The sequence below is a fragment of the Schistocerca americana genome, chromosome 1 (genome assembly GCF_021461395.2).
Source record: "Schistocerca americana isolate TAMUIC-IGC-003095 chromosome 1, iqSchAmer2.1, whole genome shotgun sequence".
Classification (NCBI taxonomy): domain Eukaryota; kingdom Metazoa; phylum Arthropoda; class Insecta; order Orthoptera; family Acrididae; genus Schistocerca; species Schistocerca americana.
In genome coordinates this window covers 757,410,296-757,436,037 of record NC_060119.1, presented here as the reverse complement: position 1 = coordinate 757,436,037, position 25,742 = coordinate 757,410,296, and the positions used below count along the sequence as shown (strand labels likewise).

The 25,742-nt window shown below is 45.2% G+C and overlaps 1 long non-coding RNA gene across 2 annotated transcripts in view; it reads left to right on the top strand.

Moving 5' to 3' along the window:
• LOC124545364 overlaps positions 1-25,742 on the top strand; it is a 453,450-nt gene that overhangs the window by 218,168 nt on the left and 209,540 nt on the right. For both annotated transcript variants that reach the window (XR_006967609.1, XR_006967610.1), the window contains one exon: positions 25,240-25,400. This is a non-coding gene — a long non-coding RNA (uncharacterized LOC124545364). The remainder of the gene's footprint in view (positions 1-25,239; positions 25,401-25,742) is intronic.

Sequence of the window (25,742 nt, the reverse complement as noted above, 5' to 3'; positions counted from 1 at the left end):
TAAATCACTTCAGGCAAATGCCGGGATGGTTCCTCTGAAAGGGCACGGCCGACTTCCTTCCCAATCCTTCCCTAATCCGATGAGACCGATGACCACGCTGTCTGGTCTCCTTCCCCAAACCAACCAACCAACCAACTGAATATTTAATTCTGCAGTTGAGTTTGTGCTGTTCTGAAACTTCCTTAGCAGATTAAAATTTTGTGACGGACCGGGATTGAACTCGAAACCTTGCCTTTCGTAGGCATTGCTTTTACCGACTGCGTTATCCAAGAACAGCTCACAGCACGCATTCAAAGCTTCATTGCTGTCAGTACCTCTGTCCTACTTTTCAAACTAATAAGAACTTCTCATGCATGTGTTTGTGGAGCAGCACTCCAGAGAAAAAGGATATCCCGGAGAAAATGGTTTAGGCGCGATCTGGGGGCTATTTTCGGAATGTGTCTTTCACTCTGCAGAGGAGTGTGTACTGTTAGAAACTTTTCTGATAGACTAAAACTGTCAGTCGGGTGGAGACATGAGGACGTAAAAGAGAATGGAGCAGTCGGAGCTGTAAAAGATAGCTCGGTATGAGCAATGAGCGCGTAAGGGAAGATTCCGAGCTCTGGACCAGCGCACATGTATCTGAACTCTCATCGTCACGGATACAGGTCGAATTTCTTAAGCACTGCACCACCCTTCTCGGTAATGGAGTCATCTTGCATGCATTTTACTAAAGGAGGGAGGAGAGAAGAACACTCTGTGCAAGCCACAAAGCTGTACGCTCTTGCAATTACGGAATTACGGACAGATGTACTTCTTGCAGTCAGCAAACAATCTTACTCAGAAGGCCCATATTGTGCCGAGAACTTAGGAGCTCGTTAAGAAGCAACCTGCTATCAACATTTACCACCATCCAAAATAACTGTTCGAGACACATTTAAAAAGGGAGAGGAACCGCGGGACTGCTACGGTCGCAGGTTCGAATCCTGCCTCGGGCATGGGTGTGTGTGATGTCCTTAGGTTAGTTAGGTTTAAGTAGTTCTAAGTTCTAGGGGACTTATGACCTAAGATGTTGAGTCCCATAGTGCTCAGAGCCATTTGAAAAAGGGAGAGGGCCATCCTTCCGTTTGATTGCTTATGTCTGCGACTCTTCCGGCCTCTTACTTTGCGTCGTTTGTCGGGTTCCGGAGAGCAGGAGGGAGAGTGTCTGGGAAGGAACGCCTGGACCGGGGAGCGGACAAGCGCGCTGATTGCCGGCCTTCCGCTTCCGTCGCGGCGCTGACTCAGCCACTTTGCGCCGGACACTGCTCAACAGTTACTGCCCGCCATACATCTCGCTGCTCGCTGGATGTGCTGGAGCCACTAACCGCAGTCTGCAGCTCGACTGTAAAGTGGTCTTTATCATCCTTCAGTGCTACGACTGCTCGTGTCCTTTCGATCGACGCGCGGAAAAGCACTTGTTAGAAACCTAAAACTTACCTTCGGAAGAAGACGGTTAGAGTGATTTAGAAGTCTTGACTGATACTGATCCGTGATAAGTGATACGCAGATGAAAAAAGAGTTTCCATCCGACTGCTACTATTGAAGCATCTAATGAGAATTCATTCATTAATACAGACGATGATTCAAATGAGTAGTGAATTTACATCGACCAACAAAATATGCAAACAAAATATAAATGCTTTCTTTTGCTGTCACCGGAATTCCAAATAAGACTTCAATGGTAACCAATGCCGTATTGCACAACTGTCTAGCGCATTCCAAGCAGTAGGTTCAGCCCCTCAATTTTTAAAGTGATTCCTTTCTTATTTTGTGTTTGTTGTAAGTGATTAGCTTAGACGACCGCGATGAAAGCATGTGGAGTACAATGTTGTTTATGTGTGTGATGATGATGATGATAATGATGATGATGATGATGATGATGCGAGAGTTGAGAGGGTGAAACTGTCTGCCGGAAAACATCCCTCGTCTTCATAAAAAAGGTAAGTTGATGTTTGATTATTGATTATTGGCGTATGACCAATTATCCAAAGTTTGTGACCTTTAAACTCGAGCATCCTTAAGAATTTACCATGAATACTACCCCAAATGAAAAAGCAAATTTCCTATGTCTTCGATGTCAAATTCATTAGAGGTGGAGTACAAGCTTGCATTGGATAAAGTAGGGAAGAAAATCAACCGTGGCTTCATTTGTGGCAACCCACCGGAATTTTCCCCAAGTCATGTAGGGAAACTAAAGCAGTTCAGATCAGGATACATGGACAAGTACTTTAGCCCTGCTTCTCCCACATACGAGTCCAGTTCTTCACATCCGTGCCAACTCGCACAGTTTATGTTATTAAATAGTAACAAAAGGGTCTCAATTGGTACGCCCATCATCGTTAACTCGTATTTTCACACCACGAGACACTGCGGACTGTTTAGACTTAACTCATGACGTTATCACATATCTTGCCGATAAGAATTAACAAGTCACTCCCCACCCCTTTTTCTCTAGTAGTGCAAATTCTTGCGATGAAATGTTACTTTTTTCTAATTCCTTTATCGAACTATCTATCTCTGAATCATTACCGTCATAAAGCGCACTCACATCATCTTCAACGGCGGTAGACAACCGTATCTCGATTAAACGTAACACAATTACTGCCGTGCTCTCTGAAAAAACATGGTTTTATTTCAAGGTACCACTAACGAGGAGAGTTCTCGTCAGATATGAAGGTGTTTATTAGTGCTAATTGGTGTAGGATCAATTCTCTAACGTTTGTAATCTTGTAACTCTAGCACCTTCAGGAATTTACCATGAAAACGGTTCCATACGAAAGGGCATATTTCGTTTGCCTTAGCCGTTAAAGGAAAAATCCGATGCAGTTTTCCATCAGCAAGCACTTCCTAAAACTCGAGTTTCGCTTTTTCGGAATCCTACGACGTGTATTATCGACCGACACCTTTGCAGCTATAGGGAATGGCTCCGGAAGACCCACTTCTCTCTACAAACCTCTCAGTACGCTAAGGTGAGGTAGCTCAGCTCAGTTTCCAGCACTTCCAGAACATTCAAAGACTACTCTCGGCGATGTAGCTGACTCGATTGAAATAGTATGATCTCTACCCGTACTTACTGCTTTTCGACAGCTGTCAACTCATGTGTCTATTTACACGTTTCTCTTAGCGCAGAAGAATAAAAAAGGAAGATTAGAGTTTGACGTCCCGTCGACAACGAGGTCATCAGAGACGGTATGTGCACAATAATAGTCGGCGGAGCTGCGCAGACTGCCGAAGCCTATTACCCCTCCCTCCGTCCCCCCCCCCCTCCCCCCCCCCTCCCCCGCCCTCCTGCCATCACGTTGCTTCAAACCGACAGCAAGTCTATATCCATGCGTGAAAGCTCATACGATGTCGCATGAATGGTGTCGGTAAAAGCCGAAACGTTGACTCGACGCACACGTGTGCTTTCAAATGCTGAAGTGCTACACTAGTCCCCGCGACGCACTGACAAAACAATTTCGAGAATAAAGAAGGTTATTCCGCGCAAAGAACATGCGAGTGTTTTAATTGAATGTCATGGACTGAAGCCGTGTTTTCCCGATATCAGAAGTTAAGATTATCGCGACTGGAGCAAACGTGACAGTATTAAACGAAGCATGTTGTACGTTAAACAAGTGTACACTGCAGACGGCAGCGGAGGAATTTAAAAAGGAAATAAAAGGTCTGCTTTCATAGTAGCGCCGAGAAAGACATGACATTAAGATTTGAAACAAAAAGTGCTGCTGGCAGAGAGGATGTTCACGTACCAAAATTGAAGTTTTTTGACAGACTTCGATGTACCAGTGGCATGGAACCTTAGAGTAACCAATAACTTCTTGGAAGAAGGAATAACTTTTTTATCACAGTGTCCTCCTTCCTTAGTTTCTATTGCATGTGTTCAATACGAATAGCTAATTATCCTCGCTCGTTCTCAATCGATTTTGAAACGATTATACGTACTGCAAAAGAAGTTATTTTCGAAGAAATGTCATGCAATCCCTCTTCTTCCGTCTGCTCATCGATTTTTTTCACCTAGAATGAAAGTTTCCTTTTATCCGTCTTCTTTACAACCACAGCATATAATGGAGCAGCCTCAGAGAAAGGAAGAATTACAGATCACCTTATAGCGCTCAACGCTGTGATAGCTTGATCTCTGTGTGAACAGTACTGACGCACACTTCGTCGTGCTTCTAGCCACATGCGACTTTACCAGTTCGCTTATGCAAGCACTTTGCTGAGCGTTTTAAGGACCTTGGAGATGGTCTCTAATCTTGCACACAACTGTGTTCAGCATTTTGAAAATGTTAATACACAAGACGATATTTGTTCTGGGGTAACCACAAGCGCCGAAGCGATGGTGAAGAACGTAAGAAAAGAGAAGGCGGTGAAACGACATCGGCCAATGGCGCGCTGACCAGGACGTCACCACGATAGGAGCGGCATCTAGTCGAAGCTGATATAAGCGCCTCTCCTGCAAGCCTCGGCCGGACATCAGTGGACAGGATTAGCGCAGTTGTAGACCGGCACTCGCAAAACAGTTATTAGTGATCCACAAACTGTGTGTCAAACTTGCATGAACATTATATACAGCAAAGGACTCGGATTTATGTTGCATATCGCTCATCGCTTGCGACACCACTGTTATTTCAAAGTTAAGTTTTGTCAATCTGCTTTATTGAAATAAAACTCCTAGCGTTATTTGCTTGAACTGTTGTTCCGAGAACGCAGCATCCCTTAGGCACCCTATATGAGACGAATGGGCAAGACCCCACAATATTCAATTAAATTACACACAACATAGAGCGACCATTAACTCCGCGTCCGCCCCTCATCTTGTGACGTAACTACTGCGAGACTACCCAGAGTCACCCAGGTACGTGGCATCCGTGACAGGTTCTGACAGGCGGCGCGAGTGTTTTACACACCGTCAGCGCTGTCTGCAGACACATTCGCGCTGTCGATAGAAGGCTGTAGCGACTGAACTCCACCAGACGTCCACTACTTCTAGGCAGCTAAGGAGTTGCCAGCACGTAAGGAAATACGACAATTACAGCAGAGACCTATGGACAGCTAAACGACAGAATAACTTAATGAACGACAAAGAGCTTGGAGTAATAACTTCTTAGTTTGAATTCCACTGACCGTCGGGGAGCCATTTACCGCGTCATCTGCAGTAGTGAGCGAGCTCCCAGTCTCTACATCTACATCTACATAGATACTCCACAATCCACCATACGGTGCGTGGCGGAGGGTACCTCGTACCACAACTAGCATCTTCTCTCCCTGTTCCACTCCCAAACAGAACGAGGGAAAAATGACTGCCTATTTGCCTCTGTACGAGCCCTAATCTCTCTGATCTTATCTTTGTGGTCTTTCCGCGAAATATAAGTTGGCGGCAGTAAAACTGCACTGCAGTCAGCCTCAAATGCTGGTTTTCTAAATTTCCTCAGTAGCGATTCACGAAAAGAACGCCTCCTTTCCTCCAGAGACTCCCACCGGAGTTCCTGAAGCATTTCCGTAACACTCGCGTGATGATCAAACCTACCAGTAACAAATCTAGCAGCCCGCCTCTGAATTACTTCTATCTCCTCCCTCAATCCGACCTGATAGGGATCCCAAACGCTCGAGCAGTACTCAAGAATAGGTCGTGTTAGTGTTTTACAAGCGGTCTCCTTTACAGATGAACCACATCTTCCCAAAATTCTACCAATGAATCGAAGACGACTATCCACCTTCCCCACAACTGCCATTACATGCTTGTCTCACTTCATATCGCTCTGCAATGTTACGCCCAAATAATTAATCGACATGACAGTGTCAAGCGCTACTCTACTAATGGAGTATTCAAACATTACGGTATTCTTTTTCCTATTCGTCTGCATTAATTTACGTTTATCTATATTTAGAGTCTCTCATGTACATTTGTCGACATAGCTACACTAAACACAGTGTTGTCTACTAGATAACTGTTAAAGCACATCTTGTAAAAGCATGAACTGCATTTAAAATGTTTAGTATTCAAATTGGTTTTCGGATGTAGAACTCATAGTCAGCGTCTCCTAATACAGAAGACAACAAACAATTTTACGCATGTCAGTATCTTTAGCATATCAACCGTATGCATACCACTAGTCGCGCGGTCACGAATTGCGCGTGCACTCCCGCCGAGATCGAGTCCTCCCACGGGCATGGGTGTGTGTGTGTTGTTCTTAGCATAAGTTAGTGGACTTCACACAAACACACACACAACACTAGAAACCTAAGTTTTCTTACATAATACGAATCTCTATATAAATTACGTTCGCGATAATTATATATTTCTTGTCATGTTCAAATCAATGTTCATCTGGGAACCATAAAACCAAGCGGATATTTCAAATCTAGTCATAACTGTGTATGAAATCTGTCCTACAAGACAGTAAGCACGTTATATCAGATGCAACTGACGATGGTTTCTACACTCGAAACCCAGTTTAAATGCAGCTTATGGGTTTTACCAGGTGTTACTCAACAAATATTTACTTTCTACGGAGCAACAAACAACCAAGATATCTACCAGATAAGGCTGCCAGCGGCCAAAATGCACGCAATACTGGTCGATATCAGTGACTTCCGTCGACTCCTCAATCAGCCACCTTCGCCCCGAGGGCCTCCTAGAGTGCGCGTGTCATAGTGGAGGATCGCGGCCACGTGGGCGCGATGCGGCCTGCTGGCGTGCGCAGGAACGCCAGGGGGCGTGGCACGCAGTCACGCGATGTCCTCGCCTCCCCACCAGCCAGCCTCCCCAGTGCCCGCCTGCAGCTGCCACTTCCTCACCACACACGGAATATACTGACACTTCTGCCCTCCGCGCATCTGTAACAATTTTCATATCCCTACGATAGTCCCTGATGCTTTAGTCAAAAAGTGGGATCAAAACACAGGATCTGTCGAACTAGAAATAGGGTTCGAGTAAATAAAATTGTGAAAATTGTTTGAAGTTCTCAGAAAAACCCTGAAAATGGTTCAAATGGCTGTGAGCACTATGGGACTTAACATCTGAGGTCATCACTCCCCTAGACTTAGAACTACTTAAACCTAACTAACCTAAGGACACCACACACATCCATGCCCGAGGCAGAATTCGAACCTGCGACCGTAGCAGCAGCGCGGTTCTGGACAGATGCGCCTAGCACAGCTCGGACACAACGGACGGCAGAAAAACCCTGATAAGCTTCAGGGTGAGACACATAATATGCAATATACACAAGAACCAAGAGGGAAGATTAAGAATGAAAGACTGTCTTTACGTTTAGGAGTGGCATTCTTGTGGACAGGACAACAATGATACTATTCGCGGACGACATGCTATCCTCAGATTAAGTCAGGAACAATCACACGACTTTTTGAATGAAAAAACCATCTACACACACACACACTCTGCAAACACTGTGTAGTACAAGGTACAAGGTGCTCTCCGTTGTACCAGTTGTCAGGGCTTTTTGCCGTTTCTTTCACGTATGGAATGAGGGAAGAATGAATGCTTGGACGCCTCTGTGCTTGTTGTAATTAATGCAATATTTTCTTCGTAGTCCTTACTGCAGTTATTTGTAGCGGGTTGAAGTATAATCCTAGCTTCATCATTTAAAGTTGATTCTTTGAACTTAAAAATGGTTCAAATGGCTCTGAGCGCTATGGGACTTAACATCTATGGTCATCAGTCCCCTAGAACTTAGAACTACTTAAACCTAACTAACCTAAGGACAGCACACAACACCCAGTCATCACCAGGCAGAGAAAATCCCTGACCCCGCCGGGAATCGAACCCGGGACCCCGGGCGTGGGAAGCGAGAACGCTACCGCACGACCACGAGCTACTGACTTTGAACTTACTGAGCAGGTTTTCACGGAACAGTTTGCGTCAGTCTTCGAGCGTCTGCCAGGTTTGCTCTTTTCAGCATCTCCCCACCTCTCTCCCATGTACCAAACAAACTTTTCACCGTTCCTGCTGTCCTTCCTTGTATACTTTCATTATCACCTGTGAGGCATTGGTACAGGTCCAAGACACTTGAGCAGTATTCTAGGAAGGGTCGCACCAGTATTTTGTAAGCAATCTCCGTTGTAGAGTCATTGCAGTTCTCCAGCATTCTTCCAATAAACCAACGTCTGCCTCCTGTTTTACCTACTGCCCAGCCTATGTGATCGTTCCATTTCATATCTCCACAACGTGATACACCAAGGCAAATATACTAGTTCACTAATTCCAACTGTGGCTCGGTGATATTATAGGATTCTAAATTTTTTTCCGTTTGCGAAGCGCAAAATCAATTGTAAATACAAATGAGAGCTGCTATCATTCACTTTATGAAATACTTTATTTCCGTCGCTAGTTTGCAGACAAATACGGCTCATTTCACTTGACAAATGCCAAGGCAATTCTCTAATTAACAATAAATGAAGCATTCTGTATGTTTCATTTGAAGAGGAGACAGAGGTGGCTGCAATGACCGGTCGCTGTGGCCGAGCGGTTCTAGGCGCTTCAGTCTGGAACCGCGCGACTGCTACGGTCGCAGGTTCGAATCCTGCCTCGGGTATAGATGTTTGTGAAGTCCTTAGGTTAGTTAGGTTTAAGTAGTTCTAAGTTCTAGGGGACTAATTACCTGAGAAGTTAAGTCCCATAGTGCTCAGAGCCATTTTTTTTTTTTTTTGGCTGTAAAGTGGTTCAGTTTTAGTTTTTAGTTTGTTTCGTTACTCAGCAATGATGTATGATTTAATCTATTTTAATCAAATGCAAGAAAAAAATTTCAGAGACGAATAGCATAAGCAGCATAGTGGTAAGTAGGCCTATACAGATTCAGTACACACATCAAGTGTCTAGAATTCTTCTATTAATGTAAACCTTGATGCGATGTACGAAACGTGATAAGTGAACACCGAATATGGACTGACAGCAAAGAAAGACGAAAGTAATCAGCACTAGCAGAAATGTGATTAGCTATAAACTTCTCATCAAAATTGGAGATCACGTAGTGTTTTAAGTGATAGAATTTTCTACTCAGTAAAAAAAGTAACGGATGATGGACAGAGAGAGGAGAGCACAAGAAGCAGATCAGAACAGGCAAAGAGGTCATTCCTGGCTAGAAGATGTATAGCTGTACGAAACATGTTATTTGAGGAATAAATTTCTCAGCAAGTACTTATGGAGTATAGAATTTTATGGCAATGTCCCATGGGCTGTGCGTATACCAGGGAAGAAGAGAATCGAAACTTTTGAGATGTGATGATGCCGGAAAGTAATGCACTGATAAGACAAGGAATGAGAGATCCTCCTCAGAATTGACGAGAAAAGGAACACGCGGGAAACACTACCTGAACGAAGGGTCAAGATGATAGGATATGTGGTAAGACGTTAGAGAACAGCTTCCATTGTACTTGAGTGAACCGTAGGGAACAAAACTGTAGCTAAAGATAAATATTGGAATATACCCAACACATAATCGAGGACATGGAATGTACGTGCTGCTCTTAGCTGGGGAGGTGGGCACAGGTGTGGAAATCGCGGCCGGCTGCACCAAAACAGTCAGAAGACCGATGACAAAAATATATTGTAGGGAAGATAAGCGTCTCTTTACAAAGACAACACAATTTTCCCAAAGGCATCTTGGATTTGATGAAATATGATCGCTAGATAGCTCCTGCCACCTTGTTTGAAGTTCGTCGAAAGGCTAGTCATGGTGGGGATAGGTGGAAGTCCTCTATCCATTCACCACATCTCGTCCTCCTACCAACATTTGATAAGATATGTTTACCCCGTAGGTCTTCGTCAGACAAGTCGTCAGGGAGTAGTTAGAGTGGTGGTCAATGATTGACGGTGCGAAATGTGACTATCATATAGGCTTACTTGTAGGTACTGTCTGTTCACGTTTTCCTTCGTGGTCGGTGAGAAGCGAGCAGCCGCGCGTCGTGGACGTTATTACACTGTCGCGGCCAGTGAACAGGGGCACGGTAAGTTACTATCACTTTCCTACTGAAATGCTTCCAACATAATAAAAAAAAATTTACTTGGGATTAGCTCTTCATTTAGAGCAACTATGGGTTTAAAGCTGCCCCGCAGAGGTGAACATTGTTTAATTGAAGGGGGCGTCAGAAGAAAGTCTTAACCGTCGAAACGTTAATTTTTGTTATTGAATGTTATATGTTTATTAAAGACAATCAGATCAAATAATTTATATGGGTGCCGGTTTTCTCTCTAGAGGTAAAAATTGATGCGCTTGTTACCGGTAAGTTGTGCTTTCAAATTTACAACAGATACCATGATCAAACAAACACTCGCAAAACTGAGAATTAGCACTTTTTTTCCTCGACACCCCCCAATTTTTTGCACAAGCTCAAACGGTCTGTTCTTCGCAGACAACATTCGACAATAACGGCATTGAAGCTGGTACTGTAGCACCGAATTGTTTGCAACTTCTGGTAAAAATGGCTCTGAGCACTATGGGACTTAACTTCTAAGGTCATAAGTCCCCTAGAACTTAGAACTACTTAAACCTAACCAACCTAAGGACATCACACACATCCATGCCCGAGGCAGGATTCGAACCTGCGACCGTAGCGGTCGCGCGGTTCCAGACTGTAGCACCTAGAACCGCTCAGCCACCACGACCGGCCCAACTTCTGGTAAAACCCGAAGCATGTACACTGACGAACGCTTCTGGTGTCCGCGTATCCTGACCTAAGGAAAAAGTGATAAAATAGTAAGGGAAATTCATTATATCGACTGGGAATTTATTGCTTAGAAAATACTTGTACAGTCTATAAGAGAACTGCTAAGGACTTTTTGGATGCACTCGAGGGGCGTTCAATATGCAATGCAACACATTTTTTTTCTGAAAGTAGGTTCATTTTAGTCAGGATTCCAATACTCCATATTATTTCCCACTCTTTTAGCTACAAATTATTATTTTTCAACATAATCCTGTTCAATACGATGGCCGTACGCCACTTTACTGGGAGAGCCTGTATGCCCGCCTTGTACCACTCTGCTGGTCGACATCCGAGCTATATCGATAATTCCAATCATCCATGTACCGCTTATCGCGGAGTGCATCCTCCAATGGGCTAAGCAGATGGAAGTCGGAAGTGGAAAGGTGGTGTGGCGCCACTCCATGGATTTCTGTTTTGTTTCCAGTTCGAAGTGGTGAAACCTTGTTTCATTGTCTATGACGATGATCGACAAAAAGTTGTCACGATTGGCCTCGTAATGCGCAAACAGTTCCCCTAGATGTTCCCTTTATGGTGTTCTTTTAGGCGGCGAGTTCCCCAACAGGTGGACAAGTGTATCAGCACTACCAATAGAGACGTCCAGTTGTGCAGTGTCACCTTTTTTGCGATGACGGCAGACGCCTCGCCCAATGCCTCGCCGTGCTTTTGTTCATTTTCAGGTCTCCTTAGACATTTTGTAAGCACCTATGAACATCTGCTATGCTCTGGTTTCCCGTCAAAAGAAACTCAATGACAGCTCCCCGTTTGGAACGCACCTCCGTTACAGACGCCACTTTGAAGGCTACGCATAGCGCTGCCACTTACCGAAACCCCTCATGAAACTATAGGGACTGAAGCGTGAATATTCCACGGTGTCCCAGAACGAAATCAGTATTTTTACAACCGAAATTGACTGATAAAAAAAATGTTGCATTACTTATCGAACACCCGACCACGGTGGCCGTGCGGTTCTAGGCACTTAAAGTCCGGAACCGCGTGACTGCTACGGTCGCAGGTTAGAATCTTGCCTCGGGCATGGATGTGTGTGATTTTCTTAGGTTAGTTAGGTTTAAGTAGTTCTAAGTTCTAGGGGACTGATGACTTCAGATGTTGAGTCCCATAGTGCTCAGCGCCATTTGAACCATTTGAACTTATCGAACGCCCATCGTACTAGGTGAAAATAACGAGCATATAGGGCCGACTGACGGGAGAACATGGCAGGAGAACTTAAAAATCTGAATTGCCAGGCAGTCCAAGGAAAAGGAAAGAATATTAGGTTTTAAAGTCCCGTCGACGACGAAATCGTTAGCGACAGAACACAAGTTCGTCTTGAAGACTGTTGAGGAGGCAATTGGGCCTCCCCTCTAGAAAGGCGTCATCCAGACATATGTCTCAAACAGCTTTGTAAAATCATGAAAAACCTAAATTTTCATGGAGTGACGGTCATTTGGACATCTCCAATATCTTATTGTTTCTATTTCGTGAATACATAGTGGCTACATAGTGGGTATACAAAATGGCTCTGAGCACTATGGGACTTAACATCTATGGTCATCAGTCCCCGAGAACTTAGAACTACTTAAACCTAACTAACCTAAGGACAGCACACAACACCCAGCCATCACGAGGCAGAGAAAATCCCTGACCCCGCCGCGAATCGAACCCGGGAACCCGGGCGTGGGAAGCGAGAACGCTACCGCACGACCACGAGATGCGGGCTACACTGAAGAGCCAAAGAAACTGGTACACCTGTCTAATATAGTGTAGGGCCGCCGCGAGCACGCAGAAGTGCCGCAGCACGACGTGGTATGAACTCGACTGTCGTCTGAAGTAGTGCTGGAGGGAACTGACACCATGAATCCTGCAGGCCTATCCATAAATCCGTAAGGGTATGAGGGCGTGGAGAGATCTCCTGAACAGCACGCTGCAAGGCATTCCAGATTTGCTCAATAAAGTAAAGTTCAAGTTCTGAGGTATGGGGTTGATCTGTTATTCTGCGCAACGGATTAATCTGAGATGTACCCTTTACCCTGTGGCTCCTGCAAGATGCAATTTCCACCCCCACACTACTACAGAAGTCAAACAGACGCTTCTAACGTTCTAAAGAGAAATGTCTGAAAAACTTTCAGCAATAAATATCTTCTGGAGTCGTCCGCTGTAAGGAAATGACACAAAAATTCACAAAATTTCTTACGTAACTAGTGGGATACTTGGGTACTGGAGTACTGCTAGTTAGTGTAAGAAAAACATGAAACTAACGAAAGTTATTATTTATTTAGCAAAAATTCTGAGAAATCACAATGGCACTTTTAGTTATGAACTGAACAAGTTATATCCTGGTTCTTTTCGGAATGTGAAGTTACCTCTCAAGGATAGGATTCCCTAATGAAATTTCTATACAAAGTTTAAGATGGTTGTTGACTTGGCAGAAAGGCTGAGAGGCGCGCCTACTCAGCTTGAATAATTATCCTTTAGAATGTTGCTAGGTACGGTCGAGGCTGTCGCGTGTGAAATGCAGTGAAGTGTACTGTTGTGGAGGCAATATGGGGCTCGCAATAGCTGTAGCGCACAATACCGTAACCTGCGATGACTGCTGTCTGCGCCGCTCCCTGCTGACAAATAAGATAACTCTCGTTCTATCTGCATTGACCTTCGCCAATCAAACTCTCCGTATGCCTTGATGAAGTCAAGGATTCCTATTCGCCCCTAGTCTAACTATTGGCGTGGTACTCCAGTCAGATAACCAGTTCACTACGATGACCCTCAAAATTCGCTCGCTGGCGTTTAACTATAACTCTGTCGGTTCACACAGCACAATAAGTGTGTCAGCCAACACAGTGAGCAACGCTTAATCGCAAGGACTCAATACAGAGTAGCACTTCGATTCGCTCTGGACAGAGGTGCTCTCCCAGTGACGTACTGAGGAGAGACTTGTTCCTCGCTCCAAGAGCGACAACGGAACGGCGCCCCTCCACGCCAGACGTGAAGGGGTATATCTTTCGTTCTCTTCCATTACTCCTTCAGCTCAAGGCATCAGAAATATCGTCTGCCAATCAACATTGCTCTTCTAAAACGGGAGAATAACGTTTCGTTTAAGGCGACCAATACGGAAACCTGTAGCATTGGCGTTTGGCGTTTTGCTGTCTCCCTGTGAATATCTCTGAAACTGAGTGCTATGTTTAAAGAATGCATAGGCTGGCCGCTCCCACACAATGTAGCGGAATTTGCTTTTAAGCCGAACACAGGCTTCTTTCCCCCTTTCACTCGGGCCCATGCTGTCCGCTACACGGGCGATCACCGGCCGACATAGGCTGGGTCGTCCTCTGAAGGGACCGGCGTCCCATTGTGCAGTTTCTCTCCCGAACTAAAAGCTTTTGTGACCGTTGTGTCTGGAATGTATGTGTGTACGCAAGCCTCGAGTATTTCAACCACGGTACGTTTACTTGGTAACTGCATAATGTTTACATGAATTCATACAACATTGACTTTATCTTATCGAGTTTGGGTTCGAATGAAGCGTCTTGATGTGCGGAATATGATTGTGAGGGCGGAATATGTAAGCTATGAAGGTCAGGAGACCACGACGTCTTACAAAGTCTGCGGAGTTTTGTGGCAGCGAAATTGTTTAAACTCATAAGAGTTTTGCTGGAGCCACTCTGTACAATTCTGGACGTGTGGGGTGTCACAATGACCTGCTGAAATTGCCCTAGTTCGTCAGAAGGCACAATGGAGACGAATAGATGCAGGTAATCAGACAAGATGCTTACGTACGTGTCACATGTCAGAGTCGTATTTAGAAGTATCAAGGCCCCCACACCACTCCAAATACACATGCCTCACACCATTACAGAGCCTCCATCAGCTTGAATAGTTCCCTGCTGAAATACAGGGTCCATGGATTCATGAGCTTTTCTCCATACCCGTACACGTCCATCCGCTCGATACAATTTAAAACGAGACTCGTCCGACCAGGTGACATGTTTCCAGTCATCAATGGTCCAATGTCGGTGTTGGCGGGCCCAGGCGAGGTGTAAAGCTTTGAGTGAGTCTTCTGCTCCGAAAGCTCATATCGATTATGTTTCGTTGAATGGTTCTCTAGCTGGCATTCCTTGATGTCCCAGCACTGAAATCTGCAGCAATTTGCGGAAGGGTTGCATTTCTGTCACGCTGAACGTTTGTCTTCAGTCGTCGTTGGTCCCATTCTTTCAAGATCTTTTTCCGGCTGCAGCGTCGTCAGAGATTTGATGTTTTACCGGATTCCTGATATTGACGGTACACTTGTGAAATAATCGTACAGGAAAATCACCACTTCATCGCTACCCCGGAGATGCTGTGTTCCATCGCCCGTACGCCGACTATAACAGCACGTTCAAACGCATTTAAATCTTGATAACCTGCCACTGTAGCACCAGTAACCGATCTAACAACTGCACCAGACACTTGTTGGTTTATATAGGCGTCGCCGACCCCAGCGCCATATTGTACCTGTTCACATATCTTTGTATTTGAATAACCGTGCCTACACCAGTTTCTTTGGAGCTTCATTGAAAATGCCTTCAGAAGAGACTTGCTAACACTTAATTTATGTTACATCGTTTCTCTCTACTTCAGCTGTCATCAGTTACTTTGCAGCTCAAAAGCAAAACTTATTAATGTTTTTAGTGTGTCATTTTCTACTCTAACCACCTGAGCATAACATGATGTAATCCGACTACGTTCCATTGCCCTTGTTTTTCTTTTGTTGCTATTCATATTATAACCTCTTTTCATAACACTCTTACGCCACGACCTTTCCAAATCAACATCTGTAACTTGAGGCCAGACAAGCCTGAAAGCTGACTATCATATTCTCTTGTAGAAGATGGAAGGTGCTGAGCTACCATGACTGGAGCCTCCGTTTAAGCACAGAAGTGAGCTCGGTTACCACACACTAGGTACTGTCACCTGCTACCTGGGCTGGAACATTGACAACATGACATGTTACGAGATCTGGGCCACCGCAGTGGTGACCTGAATTACACCATGCCTGGGCCTCCTGGCAATGCACTGGTTCCGTGAACTACGTGAACAAAAGTGACATCCTGTCATAACAGAGCCAAGTCGAATGACCATTAATGCTGCCTGCCCCAGCCATGCAGCTATCTGTCCCCGCCCGCAGCCCACACCGAGAAGTGCTCAGCATCAGCTGTCGACCCGAAGTGGAACGTATCGTCTCAACTTGAACTAGACGTTGCCTCTGCTGGCTGCTAGTCCAGGGGTATCGCCTCTTTCTGATGCTGCTGGGAGCTGACGAGTCGCAGCTGGGGGCCTACTACTGGCGGACATCAGTCGACTCCAGAACGCTTTCTGGGGGTCCCTGGTTCACCGATCGGATTTCAGTGGCTCCTGTACCGCATCTCCCGCGAGCTATTGGCTACTGGCTGGTTGCTGCACCTGCACCTAGCGGCGTGATCAGCCTAAACCGGAGTTTGCTATCGCTGCTTGCTTGGTGTCGGTAAGATCGACAGTTCCTGTGCCGTTGTGGTGCTGACTTCGCTTCTTCCGTGGCTGTCCAGCTAGCCTTGCGTCTTCGTGCAGGGGGCTGTCTCCTGCTGCCGTGTGTTGAGCCAAGCAAACATCGCCACCGAGGGACAATACGCGCCACTGGTACACTGACTGCTATGGCTGTATGTACTGTGCTAAACAAAACCAGTTATCATTTTCTCTGCCTTTATGACTCCACGTCGGTTAGAGAACTGGTTCTTCGTACCTGCTGCTTCGTCAACACTTGCATCGTCACCGTGGTCTACTACAAGGTCAAAACACTTGGGACCACCCTGACCCCGTTAGAATACTGTCCATTCCATTGAACAGCTCTTCCTAATCTTTTGCTGCTTCTGACAGAATTGCAGTGTCGTCGGCAACCGTTTTTATTTCCCCTCTCTGAACTTTAATTTCCTTTACAAACTTCTTCTTGGTTTCCTTTCCTGCTTGCTCATTCCACATAATGTATATCATATCCTTCGACTCCTACAATAGCAGTCTTGTTTCTTTCTCTCCCTATATTTTATCCTTGCTGCTTTCAAAATTTCAAAGAGTGAAATCCAGTTAACATTCGTGGAGGTGTGTTTCGTATATGCAACTAACTGAAGACAATTTTTTATTGCTATACCCGTTTCGCTTCTTTTATTTGTGATGCATCTTCAGTGGCCTGTAATAGATGTTGTGGTACTTACAATATGTACTATGTTATATTTTGTCGTGTTTTCCTCTCTTTTTAGGTTAGAAGGAGGAGGAGGAGGAGATTAGTGTTTAACGTCCCGTCGACAACGAGGTCATTAGAGACGGAGCGCAAGCTCGGATAAGGGAAGGATGAGGAAGGAAATCGGCCGTGCCCCTTCAAAGGAACCATCCCGGCATTTGCCTGAAGCGATTTAGGGAAATCACGAAAAACCTAAATCAGGATGGCCGGAGACGGGATTGAACCGTCGTCCTCCCGAATGCGAGTCCAGTGTGCTAACCACTGTTTTAGGTTAGAATCAACTTTTGTAACATAAATTTCGTGAATGGAAATTAACATTCGGTGTTACTTACATTGTCAAGAGCTTTCTCTAAATCTGAAAGTGATATAAACGTAGGCTGGTCTTTCTTTAGCCTGTTTTCTAAGATAAGTCGTATGTTGACTGCTGCCTCGTGAGTTTCCTACATTCCTCCAGAACCCAGACTGATCTTTCCCCGGGTCGGTTTCTGCCAGTTTTTTCCTCTCCTCTGTAAATAAATCGTGCCAGTGCCTCGGAACAAAGATTTATTGAAGTTATGGTCCAGTACTATTCTCACCTGTCAGCACCTGAACTCTTTGGAATTGAAGTTATCACATTCTTCTTGAAGTCTGAGGGTATTTCGCCTGCCTTATAAACCATGCTCACCAGACAAAAAAGAAAAGTATAGGACTGAAGCGCCACCTTTCCCAGTCAGTGCCAGTTATTAGTAACTTGAGGGAAACATCTTATGCATCACATTTCAGCACCGTGTTTTCAAACAGTAGATGCTTCACAGTAAAAAACATAGCCGCAGTAGTGGTCGGTTAAGACTGAAATGTTCCAGAGTGCTAAGCTTTCATTCATATAATGGAAGAAACCCGAGACATAGCACAACGCAAAATTTCTATTTTATGCTTTTAAATGTTAAATTTTATAGTGATGTTATTATGTGCAATAATCGTAAGGGTATTGATAAATGTCTGTTCTGCGTAAAAAAATAAAGAGGTGGGGTTAGGGACCGATTATTTACAAAGCCGGGCCTTACGTGTATCATGATCTGCGCTTTTCAGCAAGTGGTAGCCCATTTCTGGTGAGTTGATTAACCAAAGGACACTTCTTCATCATCCGTTTACGATGAAAGACGAACGTTTTCGCAATATACAGATATATCACATAAATGTCCGTTCTTCATTTTTAATAGAAGACAAATCACCTATTTTTCACTCAGTAAAGATGCCTTAGATTTCTTGTTCGTAACTAAACGCTGTCTAGGAGAAACCGAAATGAACTTTCGACATCATTCACTGATAGTCCCAGTTTTTAACATACTTTCTAGACGTTCCATTATGCCTTAATTATTCTACCCAAATGTCCATCATTGCCGTTTCAGAAGCTGTTTACGAGACCGCTTTTCTTCTCTGTATAGCATAAAACTCGCAAATGTACAAACTAAACACTGTATCACGTACAAGATCGTCTTGTAGAGAGATTCAGCTTTATTCCTAATATCTAATAACTGAGATTTGTTGCGTAGCTTTCCACACCACACAACAAATAAGATATCAAGAGTGCAGCAACAGTGCCTCGGAACACGTTGGCGAACACAACCAAGTGCAAAGGCTGCGTTGCGGAGCGGGAGGAGACCACGTCAGAGCCGGCGGAGAGGACCAATCTGGCGGGGCTGCGCCTGACTCAACGCCTTCATGAATAGCGGCGAGCGGCGCTGCGTGGGGCGCGCCGGGGTGCGGGGTGGTTTACTTTTTGGGGCACGTGCCGCTAATCCTAGGCCATCCATTAGCGCCGCCCGCTCGGACACGGATACACAGCACGCCGCGCGGAGTGTCAACTGTGACTCAAGCACACCACGCTGCAGCCTTCAGCTTACTGCGGCGCCAGAGCCACCTCCGAATTCACCCCCGCCAAGGCGGCTACCGCAACGCGCAAACACAACGCTGCCAGCAGCAGTTAAAAAGGACATGACCATCAACTAAACGGTCAGGGAATCTGGAGTCAAGGACAAGGAGAATTTATCACCATGCCGGTGAAAGTTTGTGACTGATTCGTATTTAAAGTCACTGCACTTTGTCCAACTTTTTTCCGTGAAGAGAAATCGTATAAATCTCCTTACTCTGGCTTAACAATACACCACAAGGAAAAAAACACAGTTTTACATATGAAACTATATGGTTTCAGAGACATTTTCAAGTCTCAGACACGGTGCGGCTGGTCCTGGGGGAGGTTCGGGTCCTCCCTGGGGCATGGGTGTGTGTGTTTGTCCTTAGGATAATTTAGGTTAACTAGTGTGTAAGCTTAGGGACTGATGACCTTAGCAGTTAAGTCCCATAAGATTTCACACACACACACACATATACACACACAAGTCTCAGACATCTATGATGTGTACATGCCGACTGAAGCGACAAATGTAAATTTGTACCAAGGACAGGATACGAACCTAGGTCTCCTGCTTATGAGGCAGATGCGTTAATCACTACACCACCCTGACAGAGTGACTCTGTACAGCTGCACAGATTACCCTAACACACATCCCTGGAGGGAGGGAGACGTGCTAGGGTAGTCCGTGCAGTTGTGCAAAGTCACTGTATCAGGGTGGTGTAGCGATTAACGCATCTGCCTCATAAGCAGGAGACCCAGGTTCGAATCATGGGCCAGCCGCTGTGGCTGAGCGGTTCTAGGCGCTTCAGTCTGGAACCGCGCGACCGCTTCGGTCGCAGGATCGAATCGTGCCTCGGGCATGGTTGTGTGTGATATCCTTAGGTTAGTTAGGTTTAAGTAGTTCTAAGTTACAGGGGACTGATGAAATGGTTCAAATGGCTCTGAGCACTATGGGACTTAACTGCTGAGGTCATCACTCCCCTAGAACTTAGAACTACTTAAACCTAACTAACCTAAGGACATCACACACATCCATGTCCGAGGCAGTATTCGAACCTGCGACCGTATCGGTCGTGCGGTTTCAGACTGTAGCGCCTAGAACCGCTCGGCCACTCCGGCCGGTGGGGACTGATGACCTCAGATGTTAAGTCTCATAGAGCTCAGAGCAATTTGAACCATTCGAATCCTGGCCTTTATTAAAATTTCTATACATAGCTTCAGTCCGTATATAAGCATGATGTGTGGGACATGTAAAGGTCTCTGGAACCACACGGTTACATTTGATTAATGCATCTATGTCTTGGTTTCAGGAAGGATCTCTCGTTTCGTTGGACGCTGAGGTGCTATTCCGGTACAGAGCCTCTGCAATGCTGTTCGAGTTAATGGAGGGGCTGAGGCGTGAATGGGAATTTTAACTGAGGAGGGAGGCATGCTAGGGTAGTTCACGCGCTTGTCCGAAGCTAGTGCGCCAGCCCAGCGTCGTGGTTAGCACATCTGCTTAGTGAGCAGGAGACCCGGATTCGAATCCCGGCCCTTGTACAAATTTCCACTCATCGCTTGCGTCTGCATACATACAACAGTTTTACGTAGGTACAGTACACATTAACCTGGTACCAAAAAAAATAGCATTTTGCGCTTGTGACACAAGCTCCGGTTGACATTCGACGCCAGTCCGTGGCATTATGTACGTAAGAATCATTGTAGCTAACCTATGACCAGCCATAAGGTTGCCCAGAAGGACCCTCGATGCTATAGTCATTAGCTCACTCCTCGTAAGGTCGAATGGTTTCAGGCTACTTTCTAGGGCTGCTGACCACATCCTCCGTCAGGAGATAGTGGTATTGAACTAACGCGTTTCTGCTTCTAAACTCCTTGTGGACAGCCCACTTTTCACAGGCCTCCATCTTCCACCTGTGACTTTCGGTCGTATCAATATATTCGCCTAAAGCTTGAGTGTTTGCTATGTAGGGAGCATTATTAGCCGGCCGGAGTAGCCGAGCGGTTCTAGGTGCTACAGTCTGGAACCGCGCGACCGCTACGGTCGCAGGTTCGAATCCTGCCTCGGGCATGGATGTGTGTGATGTCCTTAGATTAGATAGGTTTGAGTAGTTCTAAGTTCTAGGGGACTGATGACCTTAGAAGTTAGTCCCATAGTGCTCAGAGCCATTTGAACATTATTAAATACTGTCATGGTCTCCAGCTTCCAGGCACTCTCTAACGTTCAGAAGTGGGGTTAACCGAAGGCCACTAGAGATGAACGCAGCCAAGGCATCATGCCACTCTACACCAGGCCATGGTTCCAGAAGATGGACTGGGCAGCATGTTTTGTAACCTCCACATTGTCGCAGTCTTTCTCCTACTTGCACTGTAGTCTCTGTGAGTCGGCTGGGAGCTAATTCCTCAGAACACCAAAATATAAGAGATGCACTGCCCATGTTTCAGTACGGAACGACAGTAGCGCTCCAAGTGGCCTGGAAGTTAAATTTGAAAATGGCAGAAATGTGCGTAAATCTGTATTCTTACTTTAAAAAATACAAGTATTAGACGATAATATTTTTCATTTAGACGTTATGCGTGGGTCTCATAGTGAACTTTTCTGTGGCCTTTTAAAGGCCATTCCAAATAAATGAATCAAAAACTGGGATTAACGTCTCGTAGCTGGGGTTCACAAACATAAAATTTTGTAAATGACGTCGTGATTGCGTTCGACTGTTACGTTATTTATTTATAAAATCCGATATTGAAATTTCGACCGTGTGGCCTTTATCAAGTGGAATTAATAGCAATTTAGCACAAGTGGAAACCTAAAAAGCATGTGACATGGCACACAAGCTGGTTTCATCACATTGTGTTCCTGATTACAACTTCTTGTGTGTATTTCACTCTTTTTAATTTCATTACAAGCACGTTGCTCGTATTCTGCTTAATTTTTCCTCGTATCTGTAACATAGGGTGAAGTAAGTTATTCCAATATGGTTTTCTTTTCACACAAAAAATAAAATGGTTTCGTCGCATGGTGTTCTGTGGACTCATGTATATTTGTTCCTGCTTACGAATCTCTGTGTGATTTGCTCGATTTAAATGCACTGCAAGTACACTGGCTTGGCAAATGTCATGGGATAGGCACCTAACATAGCGTGGAACCTCCTACTGTCCTGCGGACTGCAGTGAGACGCCGTGGAAGTGAGTCTACAAGTCTCTGGTACACCTCTGGAAGCAGCTGACACCAAACCGTTTGCAGAGCGGCAGCCAATTCTGGTCTGCCCGTGGGTGCTGGATCCATGGCACGGAGCCTGCGTTCCATCACATCCCAGATCGGCTCGATGGCATCCAAATTTGGGCGCCAGGTGTCCATCTCAGCCTTTGGACCTGCATTTTCCTGGAACCTCTCCTGGACTACTTGGGAGCGATGTGGTGACTAGTTATCGTCTTGAAACACCTCAGAACCACCAGTGTGTTGGAAGGCCAAAAATGGATGGAGATGGTCCCCGAGCAACCGCGGACCATTCAGAGTCCCTTCCTGAACATCTAGGGGGCCATTTCCATACCAAAATGCACTGCAGAGAAACCACCGCCTTAGATCATATCTTCTTGGCAGACTTGATTCACCGATTCACGTGAACTGCACCACACACGTGTTTCCCATAGGCATCACGTTGCGTCATCGTTCCATCCTTGGTGATCGACGACAAATGCAAGGCGTTGTGCCCGATGACGATGGTTAACAGTTGTACCCATGTACGGCGCCCGCTCCCATAGCCCAGGGAACCCATGTTCCTACGGATTGTCTACTGGGAGAGGTGTGTACCAGGTCTTGTGTTGAACTAAGCCGCGATCTGTTGCATTGTTGCCCTTCTATCCCTAATGACGATCAGTCTCAGATGTCGCCAGTCAGGGTCATAGAGTGTGGCTGGACGACTGGTAATTGCTCTGTTGTGGACTGTGGTACCTTCATTCATCCATTCACGATAAACCCTGTACACCGTTGACTGTATGAAGCCGAGTTTCCTGCACCAATGCCCAAACCGAAATTCCCACCAGTCGGGCATCGGCCGCCATACGCCGAAAGGCATCATCTCACGACGACGTTGCATGTTACATAAAAAGCACTTGCACATCCACTTCTCAGAAGTTTTCCTATACAAATTCAGTTGGCACGAGGGGAGTATGGTGCACATAGAACACACCTGCGCCATCTGTATCCCCATATCCCGTGGCTTTTGCTAAGTCAGTGTACATTGCTCAGTGTTGACAGCACCCCAACAAGGACTCCTGCAAAAAGGCAGGCCTGGGTCGGTGCCTGGAATAATCACGTTCATCAAAGTGTGAAGTCACAGGATGGTTTTATTAGCGTTCCTGAGAGAAACTGAAGCTGATCCTCATTTTGCCGTCTCTGGCGAAAGTGGCTGCTCTCACAAGTATAAAATTGCAGTCCCAGGTAACTGAACGAGTCCCCCACAGAAATCAGTTGAAAGACGTCTTTTCTAGTTTTGAATGTCAACTTAGCGTCAACCATCTTTCCTTGTCCCGTCCACAGCCGACCGTGAAGCGTTCCCTGTCATTAATCTGGTGCCAATGGTTTCCAGAACAAATGTCGTTTCGTGCGACCTGCAGTTTCCTTTAGTTTTGGCAAACAGAAGGATTGGTCAGCAAAGGCAGCAGCGTTGACACATCTCCCCATTATAGGGGCCAACATGATCAGTTGAGAGAGCCAGTAAGAGGCCGAAAGATAGGTCAAAGTGGTTGGGAGAGAGTGTATCAGTATCACCCGCCTAACGCCCCTTGATGGCCGGACTGGACTATATAATTTCACACATCTGTAGATCAGTCACTCTAGCTTCATACCAGCACCAAACGTACTCAGTAAACATGGCGTAGAGAGTGAATGCCTTGTGACAAATTCTGTGACGCCAGAAAGAGAGAACAATAGGAAGCCGCAACGTCAGTTGCCACCAAGTCCAGGAGCAAACCTATTACGGAATATCACGTACTGAGGGTTTAAGGCCCGCATACGACTGTCTGACACAGAGGATTGTATCAGCCTTCCCGAAGAAAACTTTGCAGATATTTCTGGCGAGCGCCAAACACAAACGTCATCAGATGGGAGTGAGTGGGGGTGATTAAATTTCTTGAAGGAGACGGGAAGGGAAGGGTTGAATGAATTAATTCAGGAATCTCAAGAGGATTCTAGAAGCTCTGAGAACTATGCCTGCAATCGGCTCCAAACGTATTCAAGACACAAATTTGATTATTAACATTATCAGCTTTCACAAACTAGGAAAACTCTTAGTTACTGATTTTCCAATGTTTAGCTAAGTAATTATGTCTTGGTTTTTAATTTCGCAGTTTCCTCTCCTCTGACGCCCTAGAATTGGTATTTTGCATAGGACTAGCAACACTATTCCGAGAACTCTTACGAAAAAAGAAAAGAAAAAACGTTGTCGTGAACTTGAACATCAAGAGAGCCACAGCCAAAACTCCTTTGTGAACAGGGGCCTTGTCCTCATGAAAGACGATATTGTTTTCACTTCGAAATCCTCTCACATATTTTTTCATTCTGTTGATCCAGCAGACTTTCATAGTACACGATGGTAGTTGTTTTACCATTTTCAGGATAGTCCACAAAGCGTAACTCTTTTACATCCGAAAAAATATTATAATTCCGATAGAGGAAATCTGCTTTGCATCTTCTGGTGCAGGCTGACCGACTTCCACCCAAGGCTTGCATTCCAGTCTCATTTATGAGATGAAGTGATAGACCCAGATCTCGTACACAGTAAGAAATCTGCACACAACAGACTGATTCTGCTTAGAGGGTCCAGTTATAGCAAAGATAAACAGTTTAGCATTTTACGTGCGTTTATCAGCATTCGACAATTGTGGCATCAACCTTGAGCGAAGTTATTCCGAATAAATTCCTGGTGTAGGCTAAATCGTGCAGCGCTCTGTCTTCTGATATGGCTATAGGGTCGTATAATTGACCACTGTACAATAATATTTTATACACTCTCTTTAGGTTTCTCTTAGACTCTGAAGTTTTAGGACATGCTTCGCGTGTATTATATTCAAAAGCAGTGCGACCACGATTAAATTCAGTCATCGCTTTGCTAAATGTTGAAAACTAAAAAGGAAATACCCCAGAGTTGGATGACTATTCATTGCCAAAATCGGCCAAAACAAAACTGCGACAATTTGGTATTCCTGTTTATCTAGTCGAGCGAAAATATAAACAACAGGAATTAGTTAAAATGGTGTCGAAACAAAATTACAGCACACATCAAGTCAGTGGTTGACTTACGTCACTGTCCAACATTTATCAACATAATGAAATCAAATTTCATCAATGTCATCATCTCTGTTCCAGGTAGAAAAATCTTCTCCTTGCTCCTACAATCGGGTATGTGGGATTTGAGGACGAAGAGAATACTGAAGCTGACGGCAGTTGTGGGCGGCGTGTTCATAAGAGAGCCAACAGAATGACAACAGCATCAATGTCACAGCGACAACCTCCATCACGAAGAACAGGTGAGATGCAGCGCTGCCAAAGCAGTACATCCTATCACAAAAGCTTTATATACAACAAACAAAGGACAACGGGCGCATGTGATGGGTGTGTGTGTGAGTGACAGCACACGGGCCGCCAGACTGAGTGCTTTCCATTCACTGGAGTCGCCAGCTGAGCGTACTTCAAGATAGTGTGATAGGGCCACCACTGTTCACGATACGTATAACTGACCTACTAGACAACTTCTGTGGCTCTACCGCCAAATAAATCAGCAGCTAGATGAGATTTATACCAGGAATTCCAAGCAATTGTAACTCTTGTATGAAGAAGGTCGCTTAGATAATACGCGTTCGATAGTTTCT